Genomic DNA, 22338 nt, shown 5'->3' on the forward strand with positions numbered 1-22338 from the left:
AAAGTGAAGGCTTTTGCCATGCCAGTAGTCTTTTCTGGCTAATTTATATATGTTTTCAATCCCTATCTTCAACACTTTATCTCCCTTGGCAACTTGATTTGTTTATTTTTTCCCACTATTTACCCCTATGTAATATACTTACTTATTTTATTATGTCCCTACCCCACTAAAATAGTCCCCATATACACCACACATTTCCCTCATTCATAATTTTGCTTATGTTATTTTCTCCAGTAATTATGTTATCCTCTAAAAATAATACCAACTGCCTTTTGTCTTTGAGAAATTTTTCTGATGTTTTTAACTGGAAGTCTTGCTTTTTCTTCTGCATACACTATACAACTCAAGATATTTATGGAGTTTAATCTCTATTGATGCATCTACTTTCTTTAAGTTATAGGTTCCTTGAGGGCACTGACTATGTCTGACTTATTTATGTGTTGGTGTTTAACAGGGCCTTGACAATAGATAAGAAGAGTAACAAATTCATAGTAATTAATTCATAGTAAGAGATGTATCATCAGACTCCCATATAAATTTAAAGGCATAATTAGAATATAAGCTCCACAGGGGCAAGGAGCGTGGTTTGCATTTTTTATTGTATCCCCAGCACCTAGAATAGTGCTTGGCTCATAGTAGGTTTTCAGTATTTGTTGAATAGATGAATAAGAGAATGGCCTCATCAAAAATGAATAGGATTTTGTCAGACAACACTTAGCCTGAAGGTTTAATGCAAATTAAGTCACATTTACCTCTTTTTATCTTTTCGAGAATGAGAGACAGACAGTTTAAGAGATTTCAAAAGATGGATAAGGAAGTCATTTTCCATTATGAAACTAGAAATAAAATTGAGTCTGTATGCTTAGTCTGGAAAACTGAACTCTATAGCAGTAATAGTAAAAGAAGACACCGTTGTGCAGTTTTAAATATATCTTCAGAGTCTTATGTGAATATATACATAAGATAATTACACAGGCATCATTTTCTGAAAGTATGTAAATGGTACATTTACCCAGAAGAGAGGGAGCCATTGCTTTTATTATTCAACTAGGACCAGCAGCTACATTTAAGCTTATGTTGCAGGAAAATGAAAATATACACTCAGGTGCTTTAAGGGTAAGAAAGAAAGGCAGCCAGAGAGTTCTTAAAGTAGTGGAAAGGGGTATTAGAGTTCTGATGAATTAGAAATTATTAAAATTTCTCCAAAATTGCCTGATTCTGAGGCTCTAAGAAGTGAGTTCATTTGCTCAAGATAGAGTGAGGAAAATTCAGTTCTGTAAGATCCATAACCTGTGTTCCTTTCTCTATATAAATTATTGCTTGAGAGAGTATGCAAATTTAGCTACATTCTCAAACTGAATAGATTTTAACAAATGGAATTGGGACTTGTTAAAATGTGGCTGGTTCAATTATGCATTCAGTCTGTGGCCACCAACTGAATAAGGGATAAATCAAAACTTAATTCTCATGTGGGTCAATATTTTCCAGAGCATACTACCTTGAAGTATCCCCATACATATTTTAAGTGAGGGATTTGAAAAATAAAATGGTCATTGGTGTGCCAAACATTATTTCTTAATGTATGAGTTTGGGCCACATTAGTAGTAATAAGTAATGTTTACCCAGTACTTTCTAACGTGTCTAGTACAGGTATGCAAATTTTATAATTTTTACTCATTTAAGTATTATATCAATCCTATAAAACAGGGGCTATAATTATTCCTACTTTGAAAATGAGTAAACTGAGGCAAGGGAAGTTGGAATAATTAATCCATGGTCATACAAATAAATTAATTGACAAATTAATCACAAGAATATTAAATGGTAGACCTAGGATTTGACCTCAATGAATTTAGTTCAATGAAACATAGCTGAATGAAACTATGAGCCATGCTGTGTAGGGCCACCCAAGACGGACGGGTCATGGTGGAGAGTTATGACAAAACATGGTCCATTGGAGAAAGGAATGGCAAAACACTTTGGTATTCTTGCCTTGAGAACCCCATGAACAGCATGAAAAGGCAAAAATATATGACACTGAAAGATGAACTCCCCAGGTCAGTAGGTGCCTAATATGCTACTGGAGAAGAGTGGAGAAATAACTCCAGAAAGAGTGAAAAAACGGAGTCAAAGCAACAACAACACCCAGTTGTGGGTGTGATGGTTGATGGAAGTAAAGTCTGATGCTGTAAAGAGCAATATTGCATAGGAACCTGGAATGTCAGGTCCATGAATCCAGGCAAATTCAGTTCAGTTCAGTTCAGTCACTCAGTTGTGTCCAACTCTTTGCAACCCCATGGACTACAGCACACCAGGCCTCCCTGTCCGTTGCCAGCTCCCAGTGTTTATTCAGACACATGTCCTTTGAGTCGGTGATGCCATTCAACCATCTCATCCTCTGTGGTCCCCTTCTCCTCCTGCCTTCAATCTTTCAGAGCATCAGGGCCTTTTCCAGTGAATCAGTTCTTCGCATCAGGTGGCCAAAGTATTGGAGTTTCAGTTTCACTATCAGAAACTCCAATTAATATTGAGGACTGATCTCCTTTAGGTTAGACTGGTTGGATCCCCTTGCACTCCAAGGGACTCTCAAGAGTCGTCTCCAACACCACAGTTCAAAAGCATCATTTCTTCGGTGCTCAGCTCTTTTTACAGTCCAACCCTCACATCCATACATGACTGCTGGATAAACCAAAAGCTTGACTAGACGGACCTTTGTTGGTAAAGTAATGTCTGTGGTTTTTAATATGCTGTCTAGGTTACCTGAAGTAACAGGCAAATGTTGCCTTAGACTACAGAATGAAGCAGGGCAAAGGCTAATAGAGTTTTGCCAAGAGAAAGCTCTGGTCATGACAAACACCCTCCTCCAGCAACACAAGAGAAGACTCTACACATGGACCTAACCAGATGGTCAATACCAAAATCAGATTGATTATATTTGCAACCAAAGATGGAGAAGCTCTATACAGTCAACAAAAACAAGACTGGGAGCTGATCATGTACTCTTGCACTCATGTGGCTCAGATCATGCACTCCTTATTGCCAAATTCAAACTTAAATTGAAGAAAGTAGGGAAAACCACTAGACAATTTTGGTATGACCTAAATCAAATCCCTTTCAATTACACAGTGGAAGTCAGAAATATATTTAAGGGACTAGATATGCTAGACAGAATGCCTGAAGAACTATGGACAGAGGTTTGTGCCATTGTACAGGAGGCAATGATCAGGACCATCCCCAAGAAAAATGCAAAAAGGCAAAATGGTTGTCTGAGGAGACCTTACAAATAGCTGAGAATAGAAGAGAACCTAAAGGCAAAGGAGAAAAGGAAAGGTATACCCATTTGAATGTAGAATTCCAAAGAATAGCAAGGAGAGATAAGAAAGCTTTCTTCAGCAATCAATGCAAAGAAATGGAGGAGAATGATAAAATGAGAAAGACTAGTGATCTCTTCAAGAAAATTAGAGATATAAGGGAACATTTCATGCACAGATGGGTACAATAAAGGACAGAAATGGTATGGACCTAACAGAAGCAGAAGATGTTAAGAAGAGGTTGCGAAAGTACCCAGAAGAACTGTAAAAAAAAAGATCTTCATGACCCAGATAACCACAATGGTGTGATCACTCACTAGAGCCAGACATCCTAGTGTGTGAAGTCAAGGGGGCCTTAGGAAGCATCAGTACGAACAAAGCTAATGGAGGTGATGAAATTCCAGTTGAGCTATTTCAAATCCTGAAAGATGATGCTGTGAAAGTGCTGCACTCACTATGCCAGCAAATCTGGAACACTCCTCAGTGGCCACAGGACTGGAAAAGGTCAGTTTTCTTTCCAATCCCAAAGAAAGGCAATGCCAAAGAATGCCCAAACTACTGCATGATTGCACTCATCTCACATGCTAGTAAAGTAATGCTCAAAATTCTCCAAGCCAGTCTTCAGCAATACGTGAACCGTGAACTTCCAGATGTTCAAGCTGGATTTAGAAAAGGCAGATAAAATTGCCAACATCCACTGGATCATCATAAAAGCAAGAGAGTTTCAGAAAATATCTTCTGCTTTATTGACTATGCCAAAGCCTTTGACTGTGTGGATCACAAGAAACTGTGGAAAATTCTGAAAGAGATGGGACTACCAGACCACCTGACCTGCCTCTTGAGAAACCTGTATGCAGGTCAGGAAGCAATAGTTAGAATAGAACGTGGAACAATAGCCTGGTTCCAAATTGGGAAAGGAGTACATCGAGGCTGTATATTGTCACCCTGCTTATTTAATTTAAATGCAGAGTACATCATGTGAAATTCTGGGGTGGATGAAGCACAAGCTGGAATGAAGATTGCTGGGAGAAATATCAATAAACTCACGAATGCAGGTGATACCACCCTTATGGCAGAAAGCGACGAACAACTAAAGAGCCCTTGATGAAAGTGAAAGAGGAGAGTGAAAAAGTTGGCTTAAAGTTCAACATTCAGAAAACTAAGATCATGGCATTCAGTCCCATCACTTCACGGCAAATAAATGGGGAAACAATGGAAAGAGTGAGAGACTTTATTTATTTATTTTTGGCTCCAAAATCACTGTAGAAGGTGACTATAGCCATGAAATTAAAAGACGCTTGCTCCTTGGAAGAAAAGCTATGACTACCCTAGGCAGCATATTAAAAAGCAAAGACATGACATTACCAACAAAGGTCCATCTAGTCAAGGCTTTGGTTTTTCCAATAGTCATGTATGTATGTGAGAGTTGAACTATAAAGAAAGCTGAGCACTGAAGAATTGATGCTTTTGAACTGTGGTGTTGGAGAAGACTCTTGAGAGTCCCCTGGACTGCAAGGAGATCCAACCAGTTAATCGTAAAGGAAATTGGTCCTGAATACTCATTGGAAGACTGATGCTGAGGCTGAAACTCCAATTCTTTGGCCACCTGATGTGAAAAACCGACTCTTTGGAAAAGACCCTGATTCTGAGAAAGATAGAAGGCAGGAGGAGAGGGAGATGACAGAGGATGAGATGGTTGGATGTCATCACTGACGTGAGGACATGAGTTTGAATAAGCTTCGGGAGTTGGTGATGGACAGGGAAGCCTGGCCTGCTGTAGTTCATGGGGTTGCAAAGAGTTGGACACGACTGAGCAACTGAACTGAACTGAGCTAAATTTAGTTCCAGAGTTAATGCTTTTACCGTTCTGTGTTGAATACCTATTTTCTTTTTCCTCATTAATATTGGGGTTTCCCTGGTGGCTCAGAGGTTAAAGTGTCTGCCTGCGTCTGCCTGCAATGCGGGAGACCTGGGTTCAATCCCAGGGTCGGGAGGATCTCCTGGAGAAGGAAACAGCAACCCACTTCAGTATTCTTGCCGGGAGAAACCCATGGAAGGAGGAGCCTGGTGGGCTATAGTCCATAGGGTTGCAAAGAGTCAGACATGAATTAATATTACCTAGTGCATAAAAAATCATACCACTGCATTCTTCTCACAACACTTAAGACTAGTATTATGTAGGGAATATTGCTTACTTATAAAATATTACAGTGTTTTTCAGGCTAAACTTTGAACTGGAGAGGATTTTCCTTCAATATGTTTGATGTGTTTATACTATAAAGTAAGATCATTTTAGAAATAGTAAACCATTATACAATAATTTTAAAGATCTTGGATATCTGGTTGCCTTTTAAATATATCTGCCTTGGGAAGTTTGAGGTGTGTAGGCTGTGTGTGTTTGTGTATGTATATATATTTCCATGTATTATTCAGTAGCCTAGATAGAGTGGTATTGAGTAGGCAGCCAGCCAGGATGGAGTGAGGTTGCACTCAGTACATCTGCTTTCCCTGACACTGAGGCAGAATGCGGAGCACACACCCATGTCAAATATGTCTGTCTAGTATTACTAAGCCCACTCCATAGTATTATAATTGAATTTTTAAACATATCCTAAAGAAAGCCTCTGTTTGTTTCCTCTTACTTAGATATTGCCAGAGTCATTGTTTCTATTGTTGTTTTTGTATGTTCCAGTGATCAGTCTTGATACATGGGGAAGGAGTGTGGTGTTGTGAATAGTCCATAGAGTTTCAGAGACATACAGTTGAGGATATTAATATGCATTTCTTCATTTTGCAGCTGCATAAACTTGGGCAGTTTGCTTAGCACATTGATGCCATAGCTTCTCACCTACAAAATGGGAGTTATATGTGAAGACTTCACGTATGTATTAGCAGATTTACCCTCTTAGAAGGAAGTGCTTTGGAAAATCTAAAGAGTAGAAGTTTATATTACTTGAAGCTTGATGCAGAGTGATTTCAGGGAAAATACAGGATTTGAATAGAGCTTTGAGGAACTGTGTGACAGCCTTTTTGGAACCTCATCTATAATTCAGTCTCATCTAGGTCCTGGACCTAGCCTTCCCATCTTTGGGGTTATTTGTTCAAAGTCTAATTTAGATAGGATGGTGGCTCAGTAGTAAAGAACCTGCCTGCCAGTGCAGGAGATGCAGGTTTGATCCCTGGGTCAGGAAGATCCCCTGGAGAAGGAAATGGCAACCCACTCCAGTATTTTCATCTGGGAAATCCCATGGACAGAGGAGCCTGGTGGGCCACAGTCAATGGGATTGCAAAAGAGTGGGACACGACTTAGCAACTGAACAGCAAACCCCAGTGTACTTGAAATTTCCCTAGGGGATGTGGAGGTAGACTGAGTCTAATTACATCTAATAACATATTTGTTCTCAGTTTTTGGATTCTTCTGATAATCTGATCAGGGAAAGTCCTATTAAGACGCAAAGGAAGACAATTCACCACCCCCCCCCACCCCTTATCTCCAAGTCTTCTAGAACAATGGCTCCAAATTTTTTGCACATTTGAATCATCTGGATACATTTTACAAGCCCAAATCACTAAAATCAGGATCTTCTAGGATGGACCTAGGCATCAGTATTCCTGTAAAATCACACACAAAGTGCAGTCAAGTGTAGAAACTGATTTCTTCCAGAAAATTACGGTTTATACTTTAGTCCACATTAGAATCACCTAGAGGGCTTGTTAAACTACTGATTTGGAGGCCTTCATCCAGAATGTGTGTCTGATGAAAGGGCCAGAGTGTTTGTATTCCTTCTAACATGTTCACAAAATGAACTCTCAGAACCACCCTGTAGAACAGTACTTCTCAAACGGCAAGTACAGAATGATCATCTGGTGATCTTGTTAAACTGCACATTTTGATTAAGCAGGTCTTAGACGGAGTCTGAGATTCTGCCTTTCCAATAAGCTATGGGAGATGCCCACACCTGCCCACTACTGTCCACACCTACCTTTGATCTATGGGCTGGTAAGATTTGGTATACAGAAGCATCACCTGATTTCAGTACTGACCATCTGGTGATGTCCATGTGTAGAGTAGTCTCTTGTGTTGTTGGAAGAGGGTGTTTGCTATGACCAGTGCTTTCTCTTGGCAAAACTCTGTTAGCCTTTGCCCTTTCATTTTGTACTCCAAGGCCAAACTTTCTTGTTAATCCAGTATCTCTTGACTTCCTACTTTTGCATTCCAGTCCCCTGTGATGAAAAGGACATCTTTTTTTGGTGTTAGTTCTAGAAGGTCTTGTAGGTCTTCATAGAACCATTCAACTTCAGCTTCTTTGGCATTACTTTGGCATTTGTTTGGGGCCTAGACTTGGATTATTGTGATATTGAATTGTTTGCCTTGCAAACGAACAGAGATCATTCTGTCGTTTTTGATATTGCACCCAAATACTGCATTTCAGACTCTTATTGACTATCAGGGCTACTCCATTTCTTCTAAGAGATTCTTGCCCACAGTAGATGTAATGGTCATCTGAATTAATTTTGCCCATTCCAGTCCATTTTAGTTCACTGACTCCTAAATTATCGCTGTTCACTCTTGGCCATCTCCTGTTTGACCACTTCCAATTTGCCTTGATTCATGGACCTACCACTCCAGGTTCCTATGCAACATTGTTCTTTACAGCAATGGACTTTACTTCCATCACCAGTCAATCCACAGCTGGGCATGTTTTTACTTTGGCTCAGCCTTTTCAGTCTTTTTGGAGCTATTTCTCCACTTTCCTCCAGTAGCATATTGGGGACCTACCAACCTGGGGAGTTCATTTTTCAGTGTCATATCTTTTTGCCTTTTCATACTGTTGGTGGTGTTCTCAGGGCAAGAATACTGAAGTGTGTTGCCATTCCCTTCTCCCGTGGACCACGTTTTGTCAGATCCCTGCAGATGGTGACTGCAGCCATGAAATTAAAAGATGCTTGCTCCTTGGAAGAAAAGCTATAACAAACTTAGGTAGCATATTAAAAAACAGAGCCATTAGTTTGCCAACAAAGGTCCATCTTGTCAAAGCTATGATTTTTTCAGTAGAAATATGTGGATGTAAGGGTTGGACAATAAAGAAACCTGAGCGCCAAAGAACTTATGTTTTTGAAATGTGGTGTTGGAGAAGACTCTTGAGAGTCCCTTGGACAGGAGGGAGATCAAACCAGTCAATCCCAAAGGAAATCAGTCCTGAATATTCATTTGAATGGCTGATGCTGAAGCTCCAATACTTTGGCCACCTGATGCTAACTGACTCATTGGAAAAGATCCTGATGTCGGGAAAGATTGAAGGCGAGATGAGAAGGGAACAACAGAGGATGAGATGGTTGGATGGCATCACCGAGTCAACGGACATGAGTTTGGCAACTCTGGGAGTTGATGATGAATAGGAAAACCTGGTGGGCTGCAGTCCATGGGGTTGCAAAGAGTCGGACACAAATGAATGACTGAACTGAACTGAGCATCACCGGGGAGCTTGTTAGAACCACTTCAGATCTATTGAATATGAAATTGCTTTTTAACAGTGCTGCACATTGGAATCATCTGGAGAGTTTAAAAAATATTGATACCTAGTTTTAATCCTGAAAATTCCAACTGAAGATTTTAATTTAGTTGCCATGGGTGTAGGGCATCAGAATTAAAACAACAACTCCTCAGAAGGTTGTAATAATGCAGCAAAAATCATTGAGACAGTTAAAAAATGAGATTTTTTTTTAAGTACAGTGCAAATCATCGCTGTCCTTTTATGGAGTCTTCCATGATATTTTATTGTAAAAGGAGGCCCTCAAGATGGAGATTGACCAATAAATATGTCCTCCTGGGTCTTCTGCAACAGATATCAATAAGTTCTCAAAACGTTTATTGTGGCCGAGATTGAAACAGCTTCTTAAGATGCAGCTTCAGGCAACCACAGCAAAATGACTAGAGTGTCGTGTATGCCTGCCAGGTACCTGCTTCATTTTCATTCATTAACTCCAACAAATTGAGGGCCAACTGGCTTCTAGTTGCTGGATTAGAAAGGTGACTGCAGTGTAATATCTGCTCCAAGGATATTAGAGGAGGTTGAACTTGTATGTAAAACAAAATTTAATATTGCAAGGTAGCACCAATGCTGCCAAGTGATTTAGAACAATTACCAGATTCCAGAGATGGGTGACATGAAGTTGTTCAGTCATGTCCGACTGTTTGCGACCCCATGGACTGTATCCTGCTAAGCTCCTCCATCTATGGAATTTTCCAGGCAAGAATACTGGAGTGGGTTGCCATTTCCTTCTCTGGGCGATCTTCCTGACCCAAGGATTGAACCCAGGTCTTCCTCACTGCAGGCAGACTCTACTGTCTGAGCCACTAGGGAAGCCCAAAGATGGCAGTCATTCCCCAAAGCCACCGTGCTCAAAGAAAGCAGATTTGAAACTGAGTCTTGAAGAATGGGACCAAAATATTCAAGCTAAAATTAGGAGAACTGTATTTCAGATAAGGAAGCACAGAATCACCTAGTGGAGATTGCCGCATTGGAGAGAAATGAACTGACGAGAGCTGACTCATTGAAAAAGACCCTGATGCTGGGAAAGATTGAAGGGAAAAGGAGAAGGGGGCAGCAGAGGATGAGATGGTTAGATAGCATCACTAACTCACTGGGCATGAATTTGAGCAAACACAGCGAGTTGGTGGAGAACAGAGGAGTGTGGCATACTGCAGTTCACGGCGTTGCAAAGTCAGACACGAGTTAGCGACCGAACAACAACTAATTTGGATGAAGCAAAGAGATTGTGAGGAAGTGTCAAAGGCACCATATTTTACAGTGCCTTAACTGACACATAAGGGAATTTAGAGCTTATATTTTATGATGTGGGGGACCAGTGAAAGTTCCTGAGCATTGCAATAAACTGAAATGCAGTGGGATTCTAGTGATGAGGGACTGAGAGATTTTAAGTTAATGACAGAATCTTCTTATTTTTTACATTTTTCTCCTACATTTCTAAAAATTTCTTACTGCATTTATTTCTCTAGATCCACTTAATATTTTTAGGACAACTGTACATATATTATATATATATTCATTGAGATCAGTACATAGAACATTTGAGTGTAAATGTAAAAAAAAAAAATTAAGTGGAGTCGTGAATGTTTCCTTTGTGGCTTTTTCACTGAGTTTCCACTCTTTAAATATAATTACTCATCAATATTATGTGCATAAATTTTCAAAAGTGCTTTCTTGTTTTGGTAATTAATGATAATGAAATGTAAAGCTTTGGTTGAACATATCTAAACCATCTTAAGCAAGTTAACTTGTATTGTCTGTGTGTAATTTTAACTAAGAACTCCAGGTTTTGTATTTTCTGGGTGGGACATTTCTGTTTGGCTGAAAATATTATCTTGAGGCTTATAAATTTATTTATTATAATTTCATTTTTTCCCTCATTTTCTTTAAAGCTATTTAGGTTGTAGTTATATTGTTATTCAGTCGCTCAGTCATGTCCTATTCTTTGAGACCACATGCAGTGCAGCACGGAGAAGGCAATGGCAACCCACTCCAATACTCTTGCCTGGAAAATCCCATGGATGGAGGAGCCTGGTAGGCTGCAGTCCATGGGGTCGTGAAGAGTCAGACACAACTGAAAGACTTCACCTTCACTTTTCACTTTCATGCATTGGAGAAGGAAATGGCAACCTGCTCCAGTGTTCTTGCCTGGAGAATCCCAGGGACGGGGGAGCCTGGTGGGCTGCCGTCTCTGGGGTCGCACAGAGTTGGACACGACTGAAGTGACTTAGCAGCAGCAGCAGCAGTGCAGCACACCAGGCTTCCCTGTCCTTCACTATTTCCTGGAGTTTTTCAAACTCATGTCCATAGAGTCATTGATGCCACCCAACCATCTACTAGAATTTCTTTTCTATTTCTTAAGAGAAACAGAATTATGTAGCCTTACAGCCCATAGCAGCTAAGCGCACACTGTAGCTCTTCCTTGGCTGACTTTGTGACCTTGGCAAAACCATATTTTTGAGCTAAATTCAGTGCCCTCATATGTAAAGTTGGAGGAAGAGTACACGTGTAGAATTTTTTTTTTCTGTTTTAAACTTTCATTATCATCATGACAGGTATCCTGCCTGTCTTTTACACTACTGCAGTGCCTAGAATACAGGTGATGAATTCATGAACAAACCTAATAGACCATGGTGTCAATTTTGGCAACATAGTGTTTGATGGCAGATTTGTGGAAGATACAAATCTAAAGCCTTCAAAATATTCAGAGATTTCTTTGAGGGTGTTTTTACCCATTGATCTTATGGACTGATACTTGTTCTGTTCACTGAATTTTTCAAATGGAATGTGAGATAAATCTGTACAAGACGAATAGGCTACAGCAGATGAGTGATGACAGACATTTGCTTTCATTATCAGTAGTGATATGCTTCATTTTTCACCTTAAGGGAAAAAAAAATCAGATTGAATTGACTTGTTAATTGTGCAAGTTTTTGAACATCTTTGAAGTAACACAGGAAAGGTTATATGATAATATCAGGATTAAAAGCCAGTGGCAGGATTTCTACCCAAGCTATGGCAAATATTTCTACCAGCTGTTGTCAAAGAAGGGGGTCATCATGTTGTTCATTTTCACTAAGTTGGAAATCCATAGCGTTTGCTATTAGCCAATGCTTGGGCTTCCCAGGTGGTGCTAGTGATAAAGAACCTGCCTACCAATGCAGGAGACATAAGAGATGTGAGTTTGATCCCTGGGTTGGGAAGATCCCCTGGAGGAGGGCACGGCAACCCACTCCAGTATTCTGGCCTGGAGAATCCCCATGGACAGAGGAGCCTGGCTGGCTATAGTCCATGGGGTTACACAGAGTCAGACAGGACTGAAGTGACAGCATAGCATGCAATGCTTGGAATAAAAAATTTAAGCCTCTAAGTCCCACACAACTAATCAGTTCCATAAGTCAGTAAATTCAGTGGGGAAAATAAAGCAGGCAATTGAATTAATTGATCAGTTGTTTATAAAGTAAGGCATTATATTAAAAATACTGAATCAACATAGGTGAAATTACATTGATTTTTACATTATTTGTATGTTTTATTTTAAATATAGTTATTTTTGCTTACTGGATCTTAAACATATAAAATGAAATATATTTTTTCCTCCCATGATATTTTTTTGCAATATTTTATTTTATTTTTTAATTTATGTTTTTTACTTTACAATACTGTATTGGTTATTTTAAGAAGTTTAAATTATGAGACAGTGATAACCCAGGAATCCGCCATCCCACCCCCATTGTGAAAGCTCTAGATTTGGAGGTTAAATAACACCACCCCCACTGATATCAATAATACTTTGTATTTTACTTTTATAGTTTAACAAGTTTTTGTGAAAATTGTTGTCTTAATTGATCTGCATGGTAAATTGGTGAAATATTCAGAGCAGATATGAAATTTCAGGGAGTTCCTATTCCTTTGAATCAGTGTGAGAACTGTCAAATGTTAGAACTAGGGCTCGTGACCCAGAGCTGTATCTTCTGGAGTTTAGTCTTCATTTCAGTCTTGTTTTCTTGACTTAACGCTAAAGAAGTCAGGACAATTACATCTTTCCCTTAATTTCTGTAAGAAATGTTGTTTTTGAGCTTAAATTCAATGACCACAATCATTTCAGCTTCTTCTATGCAATGTACTCTGGATGAAAAAGCCTCATAATTTCATACTTTTGAAGAATCCCTAGTTTGCCGTGAGGCTCAGGCAAAGACATAAATATGATTAAGCAATGTGATAAGTGCTGTGTATGGAATGCCATGAAATTAGGATAAGAGAATAATTCATTTGTCTGAGTGAATACTCCATTGTACTTTATATAACTGCTTTTGTGTTGGAGGATTTAAGAGCTCATAATATCTCCTAGCTTGCCGACTATTCAATAATAGCATTTTTCTATTGAAAAGGGGAAGGGGCAAAATTGACCTTTGTTGTTCAGTTGCTAAGTCGTGTCCGACTCTTTGCAACTTCATGGACAGAGGAGCCTGGTGGGCTGCAGTCCATGGGGGTCGCTAAGAGTTGGACACAACTGAGCGACTTCCCTTTCACTTTTCACTTTCCTGCATTGGAGAAGGAAATGGCAGCCCACTCCAGTATTCTTGCCTGGAGAATCCCAGGGATGGTGGAGCCTGGTGGGCTGCTGTCTGTGGGGTCGCACAGAGTCGAACACGACTGAAGCGACTTAGCAGCAGCAGCAGCAGGACTATAGCACACCGGGATCCTCTGTCCTCCATTATCTCTCAGAATTTGCTGAAATTCATGTTCATTTACTCAGTGGTACTATCTAGTTAAATGCTAAATACCAGAAATATATATTAATATCATGATTAACAAAACCAATCAAGTGACCTATAAAAATTATCACAAATATTATAATTGCAAGTGTTATTGTAACAGACTGTGAAATTAGAGGGAAAAATAACCTGATACCAACTTAATTTTAGGTTAAGATTTTGTCGGATATGATATTACTTACATTCTAACAAAACATCTTTATTGAGAGCATAAGTGTGGGAAATGGTATTGAATTTTTAAGACAATTTGATATTGCGTACACAGATTATTTTTGTACACCCATATATCTTTGTTCTATCTCAGTATCTTCCACTATAAATTTACTTGGGCTTTTAGTGAGTCAGAAAATGCATCTTTTTCTCTGCATCTTTGCAAATTCAACCCAATATTTCAAAATACAAATATACTCTTTTAAATCTGTTCGTTTTTCCAAGCAATAAGAGCCTGTCCTTAGAAGTTACTTGGAAGGACACTGGATTTATCTGTTGCAAAGAATTTGTAATGAACTTTGGTTTCCCTCTCTCCTTCCCTATTTCTCTTCCTCTTCTCTTTCTTCTTTGTGTATTCTTTGTCACGTGAAGTGTTTTCCAGTATGTTTCAGCTTGTCACCATTTTGTCACTGAGATAACTTGTGTAGATAATAGGTGGAAGTTAAATTGAATAAGCACATAACACTTTTATATCACATAGTAGACAGACAAATACTGTATGATATTGCTTATATATAGAATCTAAAAAATGAAAAAAGTGAATATAACAACAACAAAAACAAATACACTCACAGATATAGAGAACAAACTAGTGGTTACCAGTGGGGAGCTAGAAGAGTGGAGGGGCAAGATAGTAGTAGGGGATTAAGAAGTATCAACTATTAAGTATAAAATAAGCCAGCTATAAGGACTTACTGCACAACACAAGGAACATAGCCAGTATTCTGTAGTAACTATAAATGGAATATAACCTTTAAAAATTATGAATCACTCTGTTGTTTGCATATAACTTACATAATACTGTATGTCAACTACACTTCAATACATTTTTTTAAAGTAAAAAAAAAAGGACCTAGCCAACAAAGTTGTTCCAAAATCTTAAAAAAAAATAGGATTTCTTAAAAAGTACTTTTTCCCCAGTCCAATATAATCTTACATGGTGTCCAGTATCTTATTTGTAACAGATTCCCCAGATTCTTCCCTTCCTCTTCATTTTCTACAAAACCTGCATCACTCCCCCCCACCCCACCCCACGCACACACATATCGGCCCTATGCATCCTATGCTCCTACCTCTCAAACTCTGTTACCATGCAGGTTTTCTGGCTTTCCCTTTAGAGTCCATATTTGAGTACACTCCATGTGTGGTATTATATTTCATTTTTTCTTACATGCTTGATTATGGAAATATGACCTAGAAAAGCTGTGAATAAGCAAGCTTAAAGAGAAACCACTGCTGATTCATTCATTTATTTGGCAAATATTGAATAGTGGCTTCTAAGACCAAGATGCTTCTAAAATGTCGTTGCTAGGCAATGAGGATAATAATAACAGTTTCCTGTGCCTTCAGCTTGCCCACAGAATAGGGGGAGTGTCAGAGAGATTTACAGATGAAGGTGTATTCCTCAGGAACCACATCTGTTGGATATGTATGTCATTGTTTTCCTAGCCTAAGCATGCCCTGTGACCTATCCTAAGTGCTCAATAAACATTAATGAAAAGAATAAGTGACTTTTGATTAGAGATATTTACAAGAAGTTGTATGAGAGTTTTGGTAACTAAGGCCGTAGAATCTTACTCCAAATTTTGTGTGGCACTTTTCATTCCCTTCATTTTTTTATTGTTATTTTGTACCCACATCCCACGCAAATGAGGACTTTTTAAATCCTGAAATAAAGCCAAGTAGTCAGTTTAGTTTATTTTTGAAACGACATTTTGCATATCAATATACTAGCATGATGCCTGAAAAAAAGTAGGTGTTCAAGGAATAAAATCTTTTCAGTTATTCCTTTCTCATTAGTTACATGTAAATTTCAATCTGAGACTGACTTAAGTTTTATAGGTCCTAAAGCTTATATAATTTGGGGTATAACCTTTGAAAAAAACATATAACATAGTGAAATGTAATTTAGGTACAAAAATGAGTAGAGTGAGAAAAATCAATAAAAGATTAAATTTTAAAGAGATGAAACCTATCACAAAATTATAAAATCCAAGGAAGTAATAAAATATTTTAATTATTTGATGTATACAGATCTATAGTGAAAAGTCAAAGTGTTCATTAGTCACTCAGTTGTGTGTGACTCTTTGCGACCCCGTAGCCCACTGGGCTCCTCTGTCCATGGGATTTTCCAGGCAAGAATACTGGAGTGGGCTGCCATTCCCTTCTCCAGGGGATCTTCCTGACCCAGGGATCAAATCTGAGTCTCTTGCATTGCAGGCAAATTCTTTTCTGTCTGAGCCACCAGGGAAGCCCATTCAGGTCTATACATTTCTGTTATTTTTTTAAATCTTTGAATATATTTTCATGTTAACAGTTTTTATAATAGATTATCTATAGAAAAATAATTCAGTAATCAACAATGGTATTTTATTATTATTATTTTTTAATTTATTAAAGTTTACTTAGCTTCATAGCTCATAATTGCTCATTTAAATACCTATTGAAGATTGTTACCAAATTTGAAGATTTTTTTTGTTGTTATAAGATTTTGAACATTTCAAATCCACTATCCAGGTCCTCCAGTAAATAACTTGCTATTCATTTTATATGTTACTATAGTGGTGCTATGTACCCAACAATCACATAGCCCCATTTTCATGTATCAGCAAGTATTTATGTCTTCATGTGTCTGGGGTGGTCGACTAAGCAGCTCTACTGATCTTGTATGGCTTACATATGTAGGGGTCGGCTATCCATCATTCTGTTAAGCTAGAACGGCCTTGGATACATAAGTGAGACCACTTTGTTGTTCTCTAGATGTCTTACATCCTTTCCTGGGACCAGTGGGTTAGTCTGCATGTTCTTTTCAATGCCACGGCAGAGAGGAAGTGCATAAACAAGCCAACTTGAGCTCTTTTTCAAGAGTTTGCTTGCATTGGCTAACATTCTGTTGGCTAAAACAAGTTCACAGGGCTCAGCCCCGTATCAAGGGGTAGGGCAAAATATCCTTTCAGAGGATTGCAAATTTATATGGCAAAGCACATAGATATAGGGAAGGATAGAGAACTGGGTGTATTACTGCAGTTCATCCATCATTTCCTTCATTACATTAAAAAAAAAACCTTATTGAAGTATAATTGACATACCCCAAATACCTAAATGTCTAATGTATCCAATTTGATGAGTTTGGACATATGTATACTTCCCTGGTGACTCAAACAGTGAAGAATCTGCCTGCAATGCAGGAGTCACAGGTTCAATCCCTGTGTTGGGAAGATCCCCTGGAGGAGGAAATGGCAACCCGCTACAGTGTTCTTGCCTGGAAAATCCATGGACAGAGGAGCCTGGTGGGCTACAGTCCATGGGGTCACAAAGAGTTGAACATGACTGAGCAACTAACACTTTACATTCCTAACAACAGTGCCTGAAGTTTCTAGTTTATCTGCATCCTTGCTAACTTCTGTTATCTTTTTTTCTTTTTAAATAGTAGTCATTCTAACAGGTATGAAGTGATACCTCATTGTAGTTTTGATTTGCATTTCCCTGATAATTAGTGATGTTGAGTGTTTATTATGTACTCATCATTTGTATTTCATCTTTGGAGAAATGTCTGCTTAAGTCTTTTGGCCCTTTTTAATTGGATTATTTGTATTATTATTATTATTATTTTTGCTATTGGGTTGTACTTATATATTTAGGATATTAACTCCTTACCAGATTATGGTTTATAGATATTTTCTTCCATACTTTGGATTGCCTTTTCGTTCTGTTGATTGTTTCCTTTGTTGTGCAGAAGGTTTACCTTTGATGTAAGCTTGTTTATTTTTGTTAATGTTGCTTGTGCTCCAGGTATCATGTCCAAGAATCCACTTCCAAGATCAATGTCAAGAAGCTTTTCCTCTGTGAATTTTGCAGTTTCAGGTTTATGTATAGATCTATAATACATTTTGAGTTGATTTTTGAGTATGATATGAAATAAGGGTCCAATTTCATTCTTTTGGATATGGATATCTAATTTTCCTAACACCGTGTTGAATAAAACTATTGTTTCCCTTTATCACCTCTTTTCCTTACCTTTTTCTGTGTGGTTCAGTGATTGAGCTTGTTATGGATCTCATGATCACCAACTCTGTGACTTCTTTTTTCAAAGTATAAGTCAGATTTATGTAAGATTTAGAATGAAATACTCATTTTGGAAAGAACAAGGTTGAGAAGATGCTTGAATGTCATATTGGATGCTTGGACTCTTATGTGGCTTGTAATTGTAGTCTTTATTGACTGAATGTTTACTGATATCCCAAATATAAGCAGAATGTGTACCATCCTGCTTATTCTCTCTCTTAACCTCTCTCTCTCTCTGTTTCTATGTGTCTCTCTCTTTCTTCCTCTCCAGCTCTCTGTTTCTCCATATTGTACAAGTGTGATCTAGATATGATGCTTATTTTGGAGAGCTTATAAACTAGTTGTGGTTGGGAAAAAAGATATTTTTAAAGAAAATAAAAATTGTGATAAATATAGTCTAGATCTAGGATTAGGGGAGCTGAGAAGTGAGAAAAAGCACTTGGTATTTGGTGTATCATTTCAAGCCTGGCATGGCTTTCCATATGAAGATACTGGGTGAATGACATTGCAAGCACAGGCAGTGAAGTAAGGAAAAACATGAAGTTAAAAGAAAGGAGGGAGAAGATCAAATTACTAGAAGCAGTAAATAGATATATTAGAATGAGTAGTGCAGTAGAGCAGAAATATAGGTTATATATAAATAACCTTGAATATTGAGCTGAGATGTTTTAAGTTTTTAGTTTCCTTTTCATCTTAAAAAGCAACTTTTCTTTATACATTCCTAGAAATAATGTCTTTTCATGACTCTTAAAATTAATAATATTTACTGAAAATAAGGTAAGTACATAGAACTAGGGTAGACATTGCATAAACTTACCCTCAAGTGTCCTTAAAGAAGGAGACAGATGTGTAAGCACATAACTCTATTACTGTGTTCCAAAAACCATTGCAGAGATATGCCCATAAAATAAATAATTATGGAAAAGGAAACTTCTCTCTCAAGGGTTTGGATAAGACTTATGGTCCAGTTAAATAGGGAAGATAGGGTTTCCAAAAACCTATCTTCCAAAAAGAGAGGGCAAAAGAACCATGAATCCAATCTAGTTTAATTAAGATCAAGGGGAAACTTAGGACATGGCAAAAAGCTCTGTGAAACTGCTTATGATGAATGAAACAAGTTGCAGGTGATAAACTGGAAGTGTGGTTTACAGTCAGGTGGTAAAGGGCATTGAGGGTCAGACTAAAGGCTTTGGATCTGTCCTGTAGATGATGAATAGTCACTTGAGGAATCAAGCAGGGAACTGACAGCAGGGAACTGGCATGAGTAGAGGGAAGGGACTTGGAAGAATGGTGTGACCCAGTTGCTCTTTGAGAATGGAAAGGAAGACTGGAGATATAGGAGGGATTGTCACTAAGTAACAAAGGGCTGGAGCCAGAGTTCTGTGGAAGATACATAATAGATCAGAAGAAGTCATTTGCCATTCTTCAAGATTTTTAAGAGGCAGATGCAGACCCTCCCAAAGAGAATAGCTTTTAGCTTTTACCACTGAAAACTCTCATTCCAGATTGTTTACTGATTTTGTTTTTAATGAACTTGCTAAATCTCCCAAAGCGTACCATCTAAAAGCCATTATCACCTTATGGTTCATATAAAACTTTCACATGAGTTTCTTGTTTTTGTCTCTGTCTTGCTTTAGAAGTTTTCTCACTCTTCTTAGATAGGAAAAGCTTTATAGTTGCTTTTTTAAAATCGTGTTTTAGCTAAGTGAACCAATGTTCTTTGCATTTGTCCTGGGAAATCTTTAGTTTAGAAAGACGTTTATGCACAATTTTGGATTTCGTTACTCTTTTTCATAAGTATCATCATTGAACTTGTTGTTTTCCAGTGGTTGCATTTATTTACAGTGTGTAAATGTAGTTCATACTTCATGTGTTGACTCTACTTTTGTTCCCAATGTCTATCGGTTAGAAGTAGATTTGGCTCAGACTAAAGTAACTAAAGTAGGTTGCACAGACTAAAGTAACAAGGACATATTTTTCTCACATAAAAGCCAGACCTAGGTAATTGAAAGCTGGACTGGTGCCATTGCTCCACAAAGTCCTCAGGGGCCCAACTCTTTACAGTTCACTTGTCATCACCCTCTCAGGGGGCAGCCCTTGTTTTCATGGCCTGAGATAATCCAGTAACCCTAACCTCATCCCCATCCAAACAGCAATAGGGAAAATTGTAGAAGAGGGCAAAGGGCAGTTGTCTTGAAAAAAAGGATATTCAGGAGTACAAAGACATTTCTGCCTACATCTCACTGGCCAGTACTGATCCATTGCCACAGTTAGACACAGGCTATGTATGGAAATTTAGCAAAATTTTCTATTATTTTTGAGAAGATGAGAATGGATATTAGGTGAAATTAAACTTAAAAGAGGAGGAGAAGGAAATAGGATATTTGGGGCAGATAACCACATTAGAGAGCCAGAAAACCTTTGTTCAGTTGCATTTCCACCAGGATTACCTCTCTGAACCTGTTTGCTCTTCTAAAAATTAGGCTAATCATTCTGTCCTAAATTCTTCATGGTGTTGATGGGTGAGGGTCAAATACAATGATGAATTCATCAACACTTTGAAAATTGTGTTGCGCAAAAATAAAGTATTATTTTAAAAGTGGTACACGATCTTCTGAATATAAGCTCAGTAGATACAGGTGAGGTGATATGTCAATTTATATCAGACCTTATGGTTACCTTATTTGACAAGCAGAAGAATCATATGTCAATGACAAATAGCTCTTTAATAGAGAGAACACATCTCTGTTTATGTGAAAGACGTGATAGTGCATTTGATTCTTCTGTCAATTCTACATATTAAGGATTATTATGCCCATTTTACAGACAGGAAAACTAAAGCAGAGAGTAAACAAATGGTTCCAAGGCACACAGCTTCTGAGTGTTGAGTTTAGAAACTACTCTGTCTATGAATCTCTCCCACTTTTTTGTAATCTGTGTTGCTGCTGTAATGTTTATACACCACACTTCTTGTTGCCCATTTGATAAAATCTAGATCTCTAAGATGGGAGTGACAGACTCTCAGGTATTTTCTCCCTACTTTATCTCCAAGGTGTTCTTGCCCATTCCTCCCCAGTATGAATCGGATCCTTCAATCTGCTAGTCCCTTCCTATACACATGTACTACCCTACAGGAACTCACTTCCTGCCCTACTATAATGTTTCTGATCTTCGCCTACTCAACTTCTGTCCCTTCTTCAAGTGTCAACTTGGGTCTCCTCTTCTGTGTGAGACATTTCTTGAACACTTCAGATCACAGATCTTCCATTTCCCTGAACTTCTGTACAAAGAGAATATATATATATAGAATGCATATATTACATTTAATTATAGAAATACATTATACACTGTATCAGATTATTCCATATGCCTTAGCTTTCTCTCCCCAACTAGACTTTAAGGTCTTATACTACTTCCCATTTCAGTAACACAAGGACAATTGTAAGAACATGGGGGGAACAAAAACAAGTTGAAGTTGTAACAATTAATTGTTAAGCATCTGCTAAGATTTAGTCTCAGCTTTCATGACAGATCAGAAAAAAGATTCAGAGGCAAAGAGACTGGTCCAATATCTAGGAATTGAATACTGCTGTATTAAACTTGTGGTCTTAGGCTTGATCCTTTGGAACTATCAGTTGAACATTTGACTAAAAGCCAAATGCTGTGTACATGTCTGTGTCTTATGTGTGTGTGTGTCTGTGTCTTGTGTGTGTGTGTGTGTGTGTGTGTGTATGTTTGGCTTACTATTCCATGTTGAGAGAACCCCAGAAAATATACATATATATTTTTATTATATTCAAGACTGAGACCAGAACTGATGGGAATTTTATCAGTAGAAAAGATAGATAAGAACTTCTAAGGCAGGATGTTAAAGTGAACTACAGGGCTATTCTCTTATGTTATAAATATTTAGTTGTTATAAATATTTCATTCATATTCATGTTGCCATCTATACAGCCTAGCTATATGGTTGCTTTCCAACTTTAGGTAATATGAATTCTTTCAGGATAGAGATAATGTTTTATGCTTCCGCTCATTTTGTATTTATCGGTGTTAACTAAAATAGTGCTGTATAGGGATATATAATTTATAGAAGTACACTTTTGAAGGAATTAGATTATCTTATTTATTTTCTTTCTGATATTTATGTACCTTCTCCAAGTAGACAAGGAGACTGTTGAATATTTTCAGTAGTGGACAACACAAATATTGAAAGACTACAAACATATTCTCATTTTATCGTAGGATATTTAATTAAATTTATGAAGTTGATTTTTAATGGTTTTGTGCATAAATATGGACATATATGTATATATTTGATATACAATATGTCCATCAGAGCTTAAGCTTTCTAGCAATCATTGATCCATCTATCTACTGCTGCTGCTGCCGCAAAGTCACTTCAGTCGTGTCCGACTCTGT

The 22338-nt window shown here is 37.9% G+C and overlaps 1 protein-coding gene across 4 annotated transcripts in view; it reads left to right on the forward strand.

Annotated features, from left to right (window-relative positions):
- The window catches only part of FGF12 (fibroblast growth factor 12), a 610786-nt gene that overhangs the window by 389047 nt on the left and 199401 nt on the right, over positions 1 to 22338 (forward strand). The gene's annotated exons all lie outside the window — the stretch shown is intronic.

The sequence above is a fragment of the Ovis canadensis genome, chromosome 1, assembly GCF_042477335.2.
Source record: "Ovis canadensis isolate MfBH-ARS-UI-01 breed Bighorn chromosome 1, ARS-UI_OviCan_v2, whole genome shotgun sequence".
NCBI lineage: Eukaryota > Metazoa > Chordata > Mammalia > Artiodactyla > Bovidae > Ovis > Ovis canadensis.